The sequence below is a fragment of the Nyctereutes procyonoides genome, unplaced genomic scaffold (assembly GCF_905146905.1).
Source record: "Nyctereutes procyonoides isolate TBG_1078 unplaced genomic scaffold, NYPRO_anot_genome, whole genome shotgun sequence".
Classification (NCBI taxonomy): Eukaryota; Metazoa; Chordata; class Mammalia; order Carnivora; family Canidae; genus Nyctereutes; species Nyctereutes procyonoides.
The window spans coordinates 38,976,034-38,990,670 of NW_026575146.1; the positions used below are offsets into that span (position 1 = coordinate 38,976,034).

At 37.1% G+C, this 14,637-nt stretch overlaps 1 long non-coding RNA gene and 1 pseudogene across 1 annotated transcript in view; one reads left to right on the forward strand and one right to left on the reverse strand.

Annotated features, from left to right (window-relative positions):
* Window positions 1-7,609, forward strand: part of LOC129500655 (uncharacterized) — a 33,173-nt gene extending 25,564 nt beyond the window's left edge. The window contains exon 3 of the long non-coding RNA XR_008662579.1: window positions 6,921-7,609. This is a non-coding gene — a long non-coding RNA (uncharacterized LOC129500655). The remainder of the gene's footprint in view (window positions 1-6,920) is intronic.
* Window positions 7,610-7,772: 163 nt separating this feature from the next.
* Window positions 7,773-14,637, reverse strand: part of LOC129499997 (complement component 1 Q subcomponent-binding protein, mitochondrial-like) — a 78,381-nt pseudogene continuing 71,516 nt past the window's right edge.

The window sequence follows — 14,637 nt, forward strand, 5'->3', positions numbered from 1 at the left end:
TTAATGCAATCCCTATCAAAATACCATGGACTTTCTTCAGAGAGTTAGAACAAATTATTTTAAGATTTGTGTGGAATCAGAAAAGACCCCGAATAGCCAGGGGAATTTTAAAAAAGAAAACCATAGCTGGGGGCATCACAATGCCAGATTTCAGGTTGTACTACAAAGCTGTGGTCATCAAGTCAGTGTGGTACTGGCACAAAAACAGACACATAGATCAATGGAACAGAATAGAGAACCCAGAAGTGGACCCTGAACTTTATGGTCAACTAATATTCGATAAAGGAGGAAAGACTATCCACTGGAAGAAAGACAGTCTCTTCATAAATGGTGCTGGGAAAATTGGACATTCACATGCAGAAGAATGAAACTAGACTCCTCTTTTTCACCATACACAAAGATAAACTCAAAATGGATGAAAGATCTAAATGTGAGGCATCATAAAACATTTTAATATATACTGCCAAATTGTATTCCTCATTACATCACTGTCCAGTTTTTCCTCAATCACATTTAATATTTTCACACCTAATTTTCCCCCCAAATCAGTGCAAAAATGGTTATCTCATCATTATTCCTAGAAATTTGATGGCTTAGATTTTTTTTTAAAGATTTTATTTATTCATAGAGCCACAGAGAGAGAGAGAGAGAGAGAGAGAGAGAGAGAGAGGCAGAGACACAGGCAGAGGGAGAAGGAGGCCCAGTGCAGGGAGCCTGACGTGGGACTTGATCCCGGGTCTCTGGGATCACGCCCCGGACTGAGGGTGGCGCTAAACCGCTGAGCCACGCGGGCTGCCCATGGCTTAGAATTTTGAAGAAATGTTTTTTAGAAGAATAACATACTTTAAAGTGTTGGTTAGAGTATTATAACCAAATAAAATTAAAAAAACCTAAGAATACATGGCTGAACTGGAAAAAAAAAAAGAATCAGATAATTCTTAAGAGGCCAGAAACAAAAAGAAAGTGTGAACCGTGGGGTAGGTGAGCTTGTGTCTCCTCTTGGTATAGTTATTAGTCAAAGGGGCTCTCTAGCCAGTGTTTTAATGGGCCACATGTTCAGGGAACAGACAAAAACAAAATGAATGAGACCCTCCATCAGTCAGAAACCACTACAGGGCTACATCTTTTATGTGATAACTAGAAAAAAAAAATTGGCCTAGCAGAAGGAGATGTTGGTAAGACTTCCTGTTTAATCCTTGACTCTGACTGGAGCCGGCAAAAAGGAAAATACTCACATTTAAAGATTATTACTTCCTAGATGTTGCAAGGATAATACAACACAACAAACAACACTACACATAGCTTAGATGAAATATACTAAATTCTTCAAAAACCATGAAATACGAAAATTCATTCAAAATATAATAGGTAATATATGGGTAGTCTTATAACTATTAAATAAATTGAATTCATAGTAGAAAACCTTCCAAGAAATCTTCAGGACCAGATGGTTTCATTCAAATATTAAAGAAATAACAACAATTTTCTAATTTCTTCCAGAAAACAGAAGAGAGAATATATTCTAACTCATTTCGGGTTGCTGGCCTACCTTAATAATAAAAGTAAACAAAGACAGTACAGAAAAAGAAAGCCATAGACCAATACCCCTCGGCATCATAGATGCCAAAATACTCAATAAAATATTAGCAAATTGAATCTAGCAATATATTAAAAGAATAAAACACCCTAAACAAGTGGGGCTTATTCCAGGAATGCAAGTTTGGTTCAATACTTAAAAATCAATGAAATCCACTATATTAAGAGCCTAAAGAGAAAAATCATATGGCCATATCATTCAATGCAGAAAAAAACATTTAACAAACTTCAACACTCATTTAGGATTAAAAACCCTCAGTATAATAGGAACAGAAAAAAGGTAGGAGATGCAAGAAGGAGTACTGAGTAAGGAAAACTGTTAAACATGAATACATCTAAGTAATCATTTGTTAAAACAATGTCTAATTGTTAACAGTTGGAGATGACACTAAAATATGTAATAATTCTATATAAATCAGGAGAGAATGTGTTTTTAAAAAGGCATACCAACTTACATTGATGTGGATGTAACTGGAGGATATTATGATGAGTAAAATAGGTTGATCAGAGAAAGACAATTATCATATGGTTTCACTCATATGTGAAATATTAGAAACAGTGCAGAGGGTTATAGGTAAAGGAAGAAAAACTGAAAGGGAAGTCACCAGAGAGGGAGAAAAATCAAGAGACTTTTAACTCTAGGAAACAAACCAATCTGGAGGGGAGGTGGATGGAGTGATGGGGTGATGGGGTAATTTGGTGAAGGGTATTAAGGAGGGCATATGATGTATGAGCATCGGTTTTATACACAACTGATAAATTATTGAACACTATATCTAAAACTAAGTATGTACTATATGTTGGCTAATTGAATTGAAATAAAAAAAAGCATACCAAGTTTCTCTTGTTATTTAGATGTTGACAAATTTACACTTTGTAAAGTTAATATCCATGTTCAAACTCTTAGAGTAGCCACAGAAGAATAGCAACAAAGTGTATAAAACCTATACTAGTGCAGAACTAGGACATAAAGATAAAAAACAACCTCAAAAAATCTTAAGAAATGCTAGGCAGGTCATGATAATTATAGGAACAAAACAACAACGATCACGAAAGTAAAAAGATATGTTTCCAAATAATTTCAGTTTTTGCAGTGTTATGAAAGAGGACTGCAGGGAGCCCTAACCTGCCTGGAGCACCAGAAAAGTAACTGAAAAGATAGCATTAGAGGGAGCTAATGGAGTAGAGGTAGGAAGCAAAGAGTGCTGGTCTGAGGGAAGGGCAGATGCAAAGGTTCTGAGAACCTACCATGGGGCTAGGGAGGCCCAAGGGCGAGGTGCCCAAGATGAAAAAGGAGAAGTGGTAAGGTCAGATCATGGAGGGTCTTGGGGCCATGTTCAACATTTTGAAATTACCCAAGAGCCATGGGAAACTTTAAAAAATAATCAAGGAAATGAGATGATAACATTGCATTTTAAAATAGCAAACCAGGTGACCTCTGGAGAGTAGAGAAAGCATGAGTGGATGTAGGAAGAATACACATCATTTTTCAATTTCCCATTCATTAGATGTCATTTTTTCAAGTGTGTTTTATGAGTTAGGGAAGTAAGGAAGCTTTAAAAATAACATATTATATAAATAGAATAATGATAATAATGGTATCATTAATATATAATTACTAATTAATGATACCAAAGCGATCCTTGTTTTACAGAAACTGACTTGCCCAAGGTTTCCCAAGAACTGGCAATTGAACCTGGACAGTTGGCGCTGGAGTCCATGGTCTTAGCCACTGCACCATGATGGCCAGAATTAGGAGAAATAATAGAGCAACTGTATGTACGCACTCCATAGGAAACCATTCTCAAACTCTACCCAATGGACATATAATGGTTCAAAGACCCAATGGACATATAATGCTGCTTCTGGTCTAACCAGAGAGGTGACTTATGGTACGATGCAGGCCCATTGCTGACCCAGTCACCAGAGCTGAATCAGCACTGAGAAGCTGCCCAGATCCATGGAGAGTCTGTTTAATATACTCAATGAGGATTGAGGTGGACTCAGACAGAAATTCTCTTCTTGAGTCTAGTTACAGACAAGAAAATTCAGATTTATCTTCTTTGCTTGACCATAGCAAGTGTTGATCAGGCAACGAACATTGTTCATCCACTTTCTCCAGCCACTGAGGTGAATGCCGAGATGGTGTGGCTAATTTCCATGACAGCCACTGTGTACCAAATCCAACACCTGCACAGGTATCATATGTGTACTCACAGGCTTCCCTGTAGTGTTGGAAGACCTTGCTCTTTCAGAGGAGTTGTTTCTAGCCATTTCCCAGGCATATTAAGGGTTTGCTTGTATTTATAGCCACTGCTGTAGTCTGCATACCCACTGGACATCTGCACAGGACCTGTGAGGTTCCATGAGGCAAGGAGGGTTCCTTGTGAGAAATTTGGGGCTAGGGCAGCTGCAGGAAGGAAAGCATGTGGAAGATGGGGCACTTCTTGTCGTGGCTGTTGTTCTAATATGTTCTTTGTTAGCATGGCTCCTTTTCATTCCCTGTTAGTTTTTACTTCCCTCTGTCCATTGTCAGTAGAGTTGCAGCCAGGGGTTCTTTCTACGAACTGCCTCCGATTAGCGCTGGCTCAGCTGTGTTTTGTCTGTTGTGACTCCAAGTACACATGATCACTGATGGGAGGCCAGTGGCTTAGAAATAGATGGCCAGGAAAAACAATTACAAGACACAGCAATGTCAGTTCATTTCCTTTGTCTGGATCTGTGAGTGCACAGGTGCCTCTGCTTTTCTCTGAATATCAGATGATACATATTAGAGAAGTGTGATCCTTGCATCTACTTTGCTGGGACTTTCCACTTGGCTCTCTCATTCATTCCATTAATCAGTCAGTTCAGAGGCTGACCACCCCAGGCCTTCTCACTGCCTTCCAAAGCAGTTAATCTACTAGGAAGAGAGTACAAGTTCAATGCCAGCTCATTAGCAAGAAGAAAATCGAATTGAGTGCGTTTTTTGTTTTGTTTTTGATAGTAATGTGTATTTGTAAATATAATTTATAATATGCCAAGTATTTTGACAATTATTCCAATTTGGCTCTCTCAAAAACACTATGAAAACAATTCAAGAAATTGTTAATAATGGTTTTTTGCTTAGGGAGGTGGGGAAATTACACTTATATAAATCATTTTATTTTTCCAATGCACATGCAGTATGTTTGTATTTAAAAAAGAAAAAAATTGAAGAAATACATGCAGAGAAAGAAGGATAAAGAAAATGGGGAAAATTTAAGCAATTGGTGAATCTGGCTAATGGCATTTGGAATTCTTTGTACTATTCTTGCAAGTTTTCCATGAGTTTAAAATTATAACAGTTAGAAAGTTGCAATAATGGCCTAAAAAGATTAAAGGTATGTAATTCTTGGGTAATGTTTAAAATGGGTAATTCCAACAAATTTGCTTGGAATTTCCCCAGGAATCCCCCAAATGCCTAGATTACAGGCTTTGCTTAAAATCATAGATTTAAAATATAATAGAGTGAACTGTAGGCTGTGGGAGAAATTGTTGTACAGTTGAAGCACAACACGACTGTATTCAGTTCATAGCTTTTACTGAAATATAAAACAAACTAAGCAAATTCTTTGAATTTTTTTTGTATGCAGGTGTGCAATTACAGAGTGACTGTTTGTTTTCTGAATATAGTATGTTCCATACGTTAGAAGGTGATAATTACCTTGTTAGATATCCATTCTATTTTTTACATACCATGAAATTCATCTGTTTTAAGTGTATAATTCAACTACTTTTAGTAAATTTATAGAGTTGTTCAACCATCACCACAATCCAGTTTTAAAATGTTTCCATCACCCCAAGGGATCCCTTGGGTCCATTTACAGTAAATCCCTGTTCCCACCCCCAGACTCCAGCAAATACACTCTCTGTCTTTACAGATTTGCCTGTTCTGGAGATTTTATGTAAGTGGGATCATACAATATGTGGTCTTTCCCATCTGGCTTCTTTCACTTAGCAGAATGTTTTTGAGGTCCATCACCCCTGTTTTTTCAGGGAACTTTTTCTTGGTGTAAGAAGTTACTCAGAATAAGCAAATACCTTACATTTACTCTGAGGAATGAAGAAAGTGAGCCACTAACAGATACCAACAGGTCTCTCACAGCTGAATCTGCATCAAGAACTCAGCCTGGGGGATCCCTGGGTGGCACAGTGGTTTGGCGCCTGCCTTTGGCCCAGGGCGCGATCCTGGAGACCTGGGATTGAGTCCCATGTCGGGCTCCTGGTGCATGGAGCCTGCTTCTCCCTCTGCCTATGTCTCTGCCTCTCTCTCTCTCTCTCTCTCTCTCTGTGTGACTATCATAAATAAATAAAAATTAAAACAACAACAAAAACAACAACAACAAAAAAGAACTCAGCCTCATAAATTTTTCTTGTCCAGAACTCATGCTCTCTCAGGAAAAGCAAAGCAGTTTGTTGACTGTCTAAAGTATCTTCCAGAATTTGGGAGATTGTCATTATCTTAATTTCTTAGTGACACAGCAGAGACATTGAAAGAAAAAGAGATACAAGGACAGACTCAGGTACTGCACAGAGGATGCAAAACCAAAATGATTGTAAAGAGACATGTTTTGTGATCATGTCATCTGGCACCAACTGTGAGCTATAAGGAAATGCCAAGACACAATGTGCTTTTAAGAGAATGTCAGTCTCAGGAAATATTGTATTTGATATAAATGAATGATGCAAAAACAATTTTAAGTGTTATCATTTCATAGTAATTTAAAACATCCCAGTTTATAAGAAAGTTGAAAGAACACATTAGATTATGAAGCCCAAGGGGTACATCTTTCTCATGGGTTTAGATAGCTTGAAAATGAATTAGCAATTTGTATACTCTTTTCCCTAAAAATGGCAAAAGAAGACATATTTCAATTATATGTATGTATGTAATTGCTATATATACATTATGTATAAATTGCATCTTTCCATTTCAAGCATCTGTGACTCAGCCATAAATGTTTTGTCTTCTATGAAAATTATGAGGTTTACCCATCAGTTCTTTTAAAGAGTCTGTTTTGTTGTTTTTTTATTTGCCTTATTTGCATGTGTCTTTCTAACAGGTGCCCAGACTGTCCCGGCATCTCCTAGTGGTCAATTTGCAGCCAGACCTCTGATACTGCTACCACGTGTTACCTGCAATCATGCAATTAGTCATGTTGGTTGTGTGATTTTTTAAAAATGAGCTATTTCAAACCAAGGGTCCTGTTCAGACAATTCTGTCACCTAGATGCTCCACGGTTTTAGAAATTTGAATAAAAGCTCTTTTGCCAAATCTTACTTTTGTTTATTTGTTTTCCTAGGATACCCTTTTAGGACAGAAAGGGCTTCAATTAAAAATTTCTACACCATTTTCCTCCATGATCAAAGGAATTGTGTGACTTCAGGGATGGAAACATTAGTCAGCATTTCACAAGATTAGACTTCTGGCCTGAAGATCAGAAGCTGCAATAAGTCAATATCTGAATTTGCAAGTCAGTGAGAATAACAAAGGCATTTATGTTTAGCCCAACTGCAAGCCCAGCCAGTAGGACACGATCATCTTCATTGGTTCCCCAGGTGATAAAACCCACACAGATGGAGACAAAGAGCAGATGTGGCATCAGTGGTGGTCTTCTGTCCCACTACCGTGACTGGCGCCCCAAGAGGGTGAAAGACACCACATTGGACTGTTCTGTCATCACCATGAAAACATGATTCCCTTCCCAAAAAAACAGTCTAGCAAAATAACACAAACATGACCAAAGTTGGAGTTAATTGCTGCAGGAGAATGAGTGATCTAAGGGATCTTGGGGTAGTCAAAGTATCTCATTCCCTGAAAGCATCACAGAAAAGGAGAAATAATGTTTTAAAAGGTCTAAAATTGAATCCAGAAATTTGAGACTTTAGAACTTCTGGCATCAAATCCAGAATCCTCCATTCTCTTCTGAGACTCACTAACCAACTTGGAACAAGACTCTGAAAAAATGGGGCATATCTTCTGCCTCCAATCTTGCAGGGGAGCTTAGAATCTTCCTTCCATGAGAAGTTTTGTTATTATTTTTTTTAAGTTTTGTTATTTTTAATTAAAGTGTCCCTGCTTTCCTCTTCTTCCCTGTGTCTACATGTTTTTCTTTCTCTGTCAGCCATTCCTCATATTTGTAAATGAGAGAGGATTATGCAGATAAGATATTCGTTCCATCCTCATCATCAACAGCATCATAATCATCATCATTGTCATTGCCATTATCTTTGGGTGACAAGAGACAACATGTGAACAGCAATCACAGTATGTAAAATCAGGGAAGAGTAAACTTGCAAGCATCCTGAGTAAATAGATGATATCTCTAAGAGCAGATGTTTCCACATGTGCTTCCACAAGCACATTCCTCTCTCACCTGTTCTCTTAGGGACATGCCCAGACAGTCAAACTATCCATACAAATACAGTACTTGTAGCCTGTGTCCACTTTAAACAGGACCCAGATTTTCCATTGGAATGCAGCTGTATGGCTAGCTCAACAACATCAGCCATCCAGAAGATTCAATGATGAAATAATTTCCTCAAATTTCTCTGGAGCTGATGACATTGGCACTCATTCTGAATTGAAGGGTTTATAGCATTAATTAGGGATCAATACATGTATTAGAGAAAGGAATTATGGCATTTTACTTGGGAAATAGCATAGTTTTCTTCAGTATGACAGAAAAACTCTGTCTTGAAAGGAATTCAAGTTTTCCATCTTCTTCATTTAAGTAACAAAGATGAAGAAATGTAGACAAGTTGACATTTTAGTAGCAGTTCATTTAACCAATAATCTTCGATCATCTTCTACTTTCTGTGATGAGTATTATGCTAGAGAATAATACTAATGATAATAACTAATGTTTATTGGATATTTACTATAATCCAGGTCTTGTGTTCATGTATCAACTTTAATGAGTGGCTGCCTGACATGTGGTGCTGAGATGGAGTCTGAGACCTTGTCTGGATTTAATGAGAAAGAGTGTTGCAGTTGATTAACGATGTCTGCTTTGGGCACAAGAAGGAAAAATGATGATACATACAAATATATTCACATCCTATGGCTTTGTATTATCAATAAAGATAGAGTGTAGAATGTGACACAGCACAATGACATTGTGCTCTGAAGTCCAGAGAAGAAATTCAGGAAAATCATTAACATGTAGGTGAATTTGATCTTAGTTTTGACAGAGAGTCAGACCTTGTTGGGTGAGGTTGAAAGAAAAGAGAAGAACATTTTAAGCAGAGGGAATCATTTCAACAAGATGCCGAGGAAAGAGGTAGGGTATGCTAATGGATAGCTACTAGATGGGCCCATCTGGTACTTACAAGGGACAATAGGAATTTAGAGGGACATTAGTGTGGAAGAAAAGGAGAGAAAGCTTCAATATTGACTGAAAATGGTTACAAATGTATAACTATTTAAATTATTTTGTGGTATGGCCGGATAGGATGATTTTGAAAAGAGCACATAGAATTTATCCAAGAGAGACAAGAGAGAGGGATTAGAGCATATCAGTGCTAATGCAATTGTGAAAGTCTGGGTGGGACATGTAAGGTCTGCTAGTGTAGGAAACCGGTGTGAGCAACATCAGCAGGTGGAATGAATTGTCTTGATAGCCAAGTGAGCACATGGGTGAGGACAAGAGGCATACCTATCATACATTTCTATGACATTTATTTAATAGAAATAAGGAAGCAGGAGGTTTTATGATGATGATCTTTATTTTGTTCATCTTGATTTTGGGGTGTTGAGAGGAAATCCATATCTAGTAGGCAGTTGACAATTATGTTTGATCATCAGGAAACTCTGTAAGGCCAGAAAGATGGTTTAGGGAGAGGTTTGCCTAGACATGATAGCTGATAAACTGAGAATTCAGGGGCTTGCCATGGAAGAGAGCAGAGACAGGAAGATAAAAATTGACCTTAGCAGCTGCCTTTTTAGAGTACAGAAAATGGAGCCATGCCAGCAAAGGTGACAGAAAAGAAGAGGTCATTAAATAGAAAGGAGAAGAGGACGAAGAGAATGGTCAATCTCAGGATCATTGTAAACAGCCCTGCCTTGAATTTCTTTTGGATTTTAGGATGCCAATGCATGTTCTCATCTATTGTTTTAATTAATGCTCAAAAGTTTGTTTTAGAATGTTTACATAAATTATGAAATATCCCTGGAAGTGTCTTGGGTTTTGTGCTATTTTTGCACATGAACAAGTAAAATTTAAATTGTTCTTGAGCCATTGTTCTCTCATGCATCCCAACCATTGAAATGTGCAGAGGGTTAAGTGTAAAAATGCAAAGATCTCTCTTGAATGTTCATAGTCTCCATTTCCCTATCTGCTCTCAATTTCCTCCAGATATGAGCACTCCTTTCTTGCCATGTCATTTCCACTGACTGATGGGTCACAGAATGGACTCCATCACTGGGGCTCTATCCTCTTTTTCCAGGAGCCTTATGTAAAAGTCCATATATAAAAGTTGGCTTCTAAAAATCTTGAGGTAAATAAAACTACCAAAGATATTATGATATTTTCATTTTCTGCCTTCTTTATTTTTCCTCCTATCTTTCCTTTCTCTATCTTTTTTTCAGAAAGTGATTCCCAAGAATTTCTGGGACTCCTCCTCTAATACCACTTCTATTTTCTGTTTTTTTTTCTTAATGTTTTCTTTTGCTGATTTGCTTCAGAATCTGTGATTTACGATTTTTATTTATTTTAGTAAGAATGTGTAGTAGGAGATCATGTGGAAAGCCATGCTTAAATATTCTTATGTTTTCTTCTGATCTGTAACTGTTCGGTAAGTGAGGGCTGCATTGGTATCTATATCTTGCCATCTTTCAGCAGCTTATATGGCATTCCTATTTTACCACAATATAAAACATGCATTCTCAAGGGGGCAATATCATCTCCAAAAGGGGTGAAAATTAGTTTCTTAGAGGGGGTGAGAAAATCTTACTCAAAATCTATAAAGGACTTATATACATATGTGTAAACAAATACAGTCTATCTGTGGTGTTATAATTTTACTGGAGAGTGATTAGGGAAAAAAGAGTCGGAAAAGTCTTCTTAGGCAGTGATGATGAAAAACAAAAGTTCAGAAACACTGATCTAAAAGAAAATTATGGTTTGTTTCAACACAAACTCTTGCTTGAGCCAAACATTATAAATAAATTATGAAGCATGACAAAATAGAGGGGAAAAATGGACATTTTTGTCCAAATATTCACCTGTTTTCTGCCCTTTTGAATGCTTTAAATGACCTACTCTCTATTAGTCATATCATTTTTTCTAATAATATTTTTCCAAGAGCATAATTCTAGGGTTTAGAATTATGAGTGACCCTGGTTTTTAATCTCCTTTATCATTTGTAAAATCACACAGTAGGCATTTCTGTTTAACTGTATGTATGTATGTGTGCACTTACCTTCTTCCAACAAACCGTTATAATTCATCCCAATGTAGGAATATGGCAAGTGCTATAGAGAACAGGTAAGAAACAATAAATTTGGAATATTCAGGAACTTGGGAAACAGCAATTTTGTGCCCATCAAATAATGATCACTTTCCTTTTTCAGTCATGTCTGAATTGCTAAATTATATGTTGCTTCATCCTTTGATGGGCATCCTTTATCAACCCATACCTTTCTGTTTATTAGGCCACGTCCTTTTCCCTATTTTGATATGAATTTTGTAAAGTACTTGGCATTTTTGAAATAAATTTTGTAAACTACACCATCATACTATCTGTGGTACAAAATTGCAGTTATGAAATAAATCAATCATGGGATGAAGAGTACAGTCCAGGGAATAGGATCAATAATATTGTAATAACTTTGTATGGTGGTTGATGGTGACTACACTTACCAGGTATAATGTATATAAATATTGAATTACTATGTTGATTATTATAATATTGTATATCAATATAATATTGTATAATATAATACCTGAAACTAATATAATATTGCATATCAATTATACTTAATTGAAAATATATCTCTGGGGCTCCCAAGACAAGTGTTTACTATGTCACTTGCCATTCATTATGAAATTTTTATATGTGTGTGCATGTGTTAAGACCCCAAACTTCAGGAGAAGAGAGATAGTCAAGAGTGATGAGACCTCAAGAGAATCATAGTGTTTTATATTTGAAAGAGTCATGGAGATCATCTAGAAAACTGTACAAGCTGCATTATTCTAATAGAATAGTGGAGGTTCACCAAGGCCCAGGGAAGTATGAGAAGTCCCCACTTCTCACTTCACTTGGGGACAAGCTTGGGCAAACAGCCAAATGCCCTGCTACTCATTTCTGCATATTCTTCTCTGCATCAAGTAATGATTTTCTGGAGTGCAAGTTTTCCTTTCCAAAGTCTACTTTCTTGTTCTTTGTGAAATATCTTTGTGATATTTAATGCATAATTTCTCACAAGTGAAGATCTCAAGATGTCTTAATGATATTTTAAGTGAACTCAAGGCATTAAGAAAGATTAGAAATTTTCTAGAATGCTCTAGAAAGAAGACTCTTAATAAAAATCTAAATGAGTATGCCTAAAAATTTGTGTGACTATACCCTTCTACGGTTACCTGAGCTCTTAGGATGAAATTCTTTTTTTTTTTAAATATTTTTTTTTAATTTTTATTTATTTATGATAGTCACACAGAATGAGAGAGAGAGAGGCAGAGACACAGGCAGAAGGAGAAGTAGGCTCCATGCACCGGGAGCCCGACGTGGGATTCAATCCCGGGTCTCCAGGATCGCGCCCTGGGCCAAAGACAGGCGCTAAACCGCTGCGCCACCCAGGGATCCCTAGGATGAAATTCTTTGACTTCTGGCCTTGTAATCTTTGTATACTTATTATCCCTTTCTTTTCTCCAATTTTTACTGCTTTTCTTTTAATTATCATGTGTTTCATTCAGGTTTGTGAAACTTTGATAGTGGTGCAGTGAAAAACAACCTAATGAGGAATTATTAGAACTTCCATTTTGTGGGATGGCAGTATTAAAGCAAAATTTTATTTTGAAAACTTTCCTTTTGTACATGATTAACATTTTTTTAATAAAAGCATTTGCAAATAAACTCACAACTCTTATTTCCAATGTGTGTGATCCTTTCCCTCTTACAGAAATCTTTGTACAGAGTAATTTTTAGGTATATATATATATATATACCTAAAGGTATAGGTAAATATAGGTAAATATAGGTATAGGTATATATACCTAATATATAAAGGTATAGGGATATATATATATATATATATATATATATATATATATATATCCTCCTCCCACACACACACACATTTCAGAATGAAAAAGGTACTAGAGCCATGGGCTGAATATTCAACAGCAATTTTTGTGTTTATGATGTGGGATGGAAAGAAATAGAAATTAAACCTCTCTTCTTTCCACAAGCCACATTCAGACTGGCTCCAAGTGAAGGGTTTTCACACAGGCCAGTTTCTGTACTATGAATTTACCCACTTTTCAACCAGTCTTGAGAGATATTTTAGTCTCAGCATCTGGTCGAGGTCATCTCTCAAGCACAAGTGCACCACTGTGCCAGTCCTGGGGCCGTTTTATTTGATGAGGACCACAGCTCTCTGGCAGATAGGCTCTGTTTTGATTTCCTAAACCTCTTGGAGGTGAAGGAAGGTTTGCTGACTGTGGTCAGGAAGGTCCCAATTATGAATGATTCCCTAACCAAGTGTTGAAACACTGTACTTTGTAATTAAAATGCAAAATACACAAACTGCCAACCTAGAAGAAATTTTTTTCAGGAATTTTCCTTGAAAGCTTAGCTTCATAGTTCCTTCAAGCATCTTCTCTCTAAATTTACTTTGATTCTTTTAGTTTGCCATAAACAAAATGATCTTGTTTGATCCCTTTGATTGATACTGTCTCTCAAGAAATATGGATATGATTTATGCTATTTATAGAATACATTTCAGAGATTTGCTTTTTTTCACATATATATCTCAAATCTTGTCATCATTCTACTTTGCTGCTGCTGTGCAAACTCTGTGCTACCAGGAAAATGAAGGAAAATATAACTCTAGAGAAAGCATTTTTTTCCTTTTATTCTAGTAAAACTTTGCTCTGTGTATTGTAAGACTCTGTTATTGGGTGCATACAAGTTTAGAACACCTTTTTTTTTAATAAATTTATTTTTTATTGGTGTTCAATTTGCCAACATATAGAATAACATCCAGTGCTCATCCCATCAAGTGCCCCCCTCAGTGCCCGTCACCCAGTCACCCCCACCCCCCACCAACCTCCCCTGCCACCACCCCTAGTTCGTTTCCCAGAGTTAGGAGTCTCTCATGTTCTGTCTCCCTTTCTGATATTTCATACTCATTTTTTCTCCTTTCCCATTTATTCCCTTTCACTATTTTTTATATTCTCCAAATGAATGAGACCATATAATGCTTGTCCTTCTCTGATTGACTTATTTCACTCAGCATAATACTCTCTAGTTCCATACACGTCGGAGCAAATGGTGGGTATTTGTCGTTTCTAATGGCTGAGTAATATTCCATTGTATACATAAACCACATCTTCTTTATCCATTCATCTTTTGATGGACACCGAGGCTCCTTCCACAGTTTGGCTATTGTGGACATTGCTGCTAGAAACATCGGGGTGCAGGTGTCCTGGCGTTTCATTGCATCTGTATCTTTGGGGTAAATCCCCAGCAGTGCAATTGCTGGGTCATAGGGCAGAACTATTTTTAACTCTTTGAGGAACCTCCACACAGTTTTCCAGAGTGGTTGCACCAGTTCATATTCCCACCAACAGTGCAGGAGGGTTCCCCTTTCTCCACATCCTCTCCAACATTTGTGGTTTCCTGCCTTGTTAATTTTCCCCATTCTCACTGGTGTGAGGTGGTATCTCATTGTGGTTTTGATTTGTATTTCCCTGATGGCAAGTGATGCAGAGCATCTTCTCATGTGCATGTTGGCCATGTCTATGTCTTCCTCTGTGAGATTTCTGTTCATGTCTTTTGCCCATTTCATGATTGGAT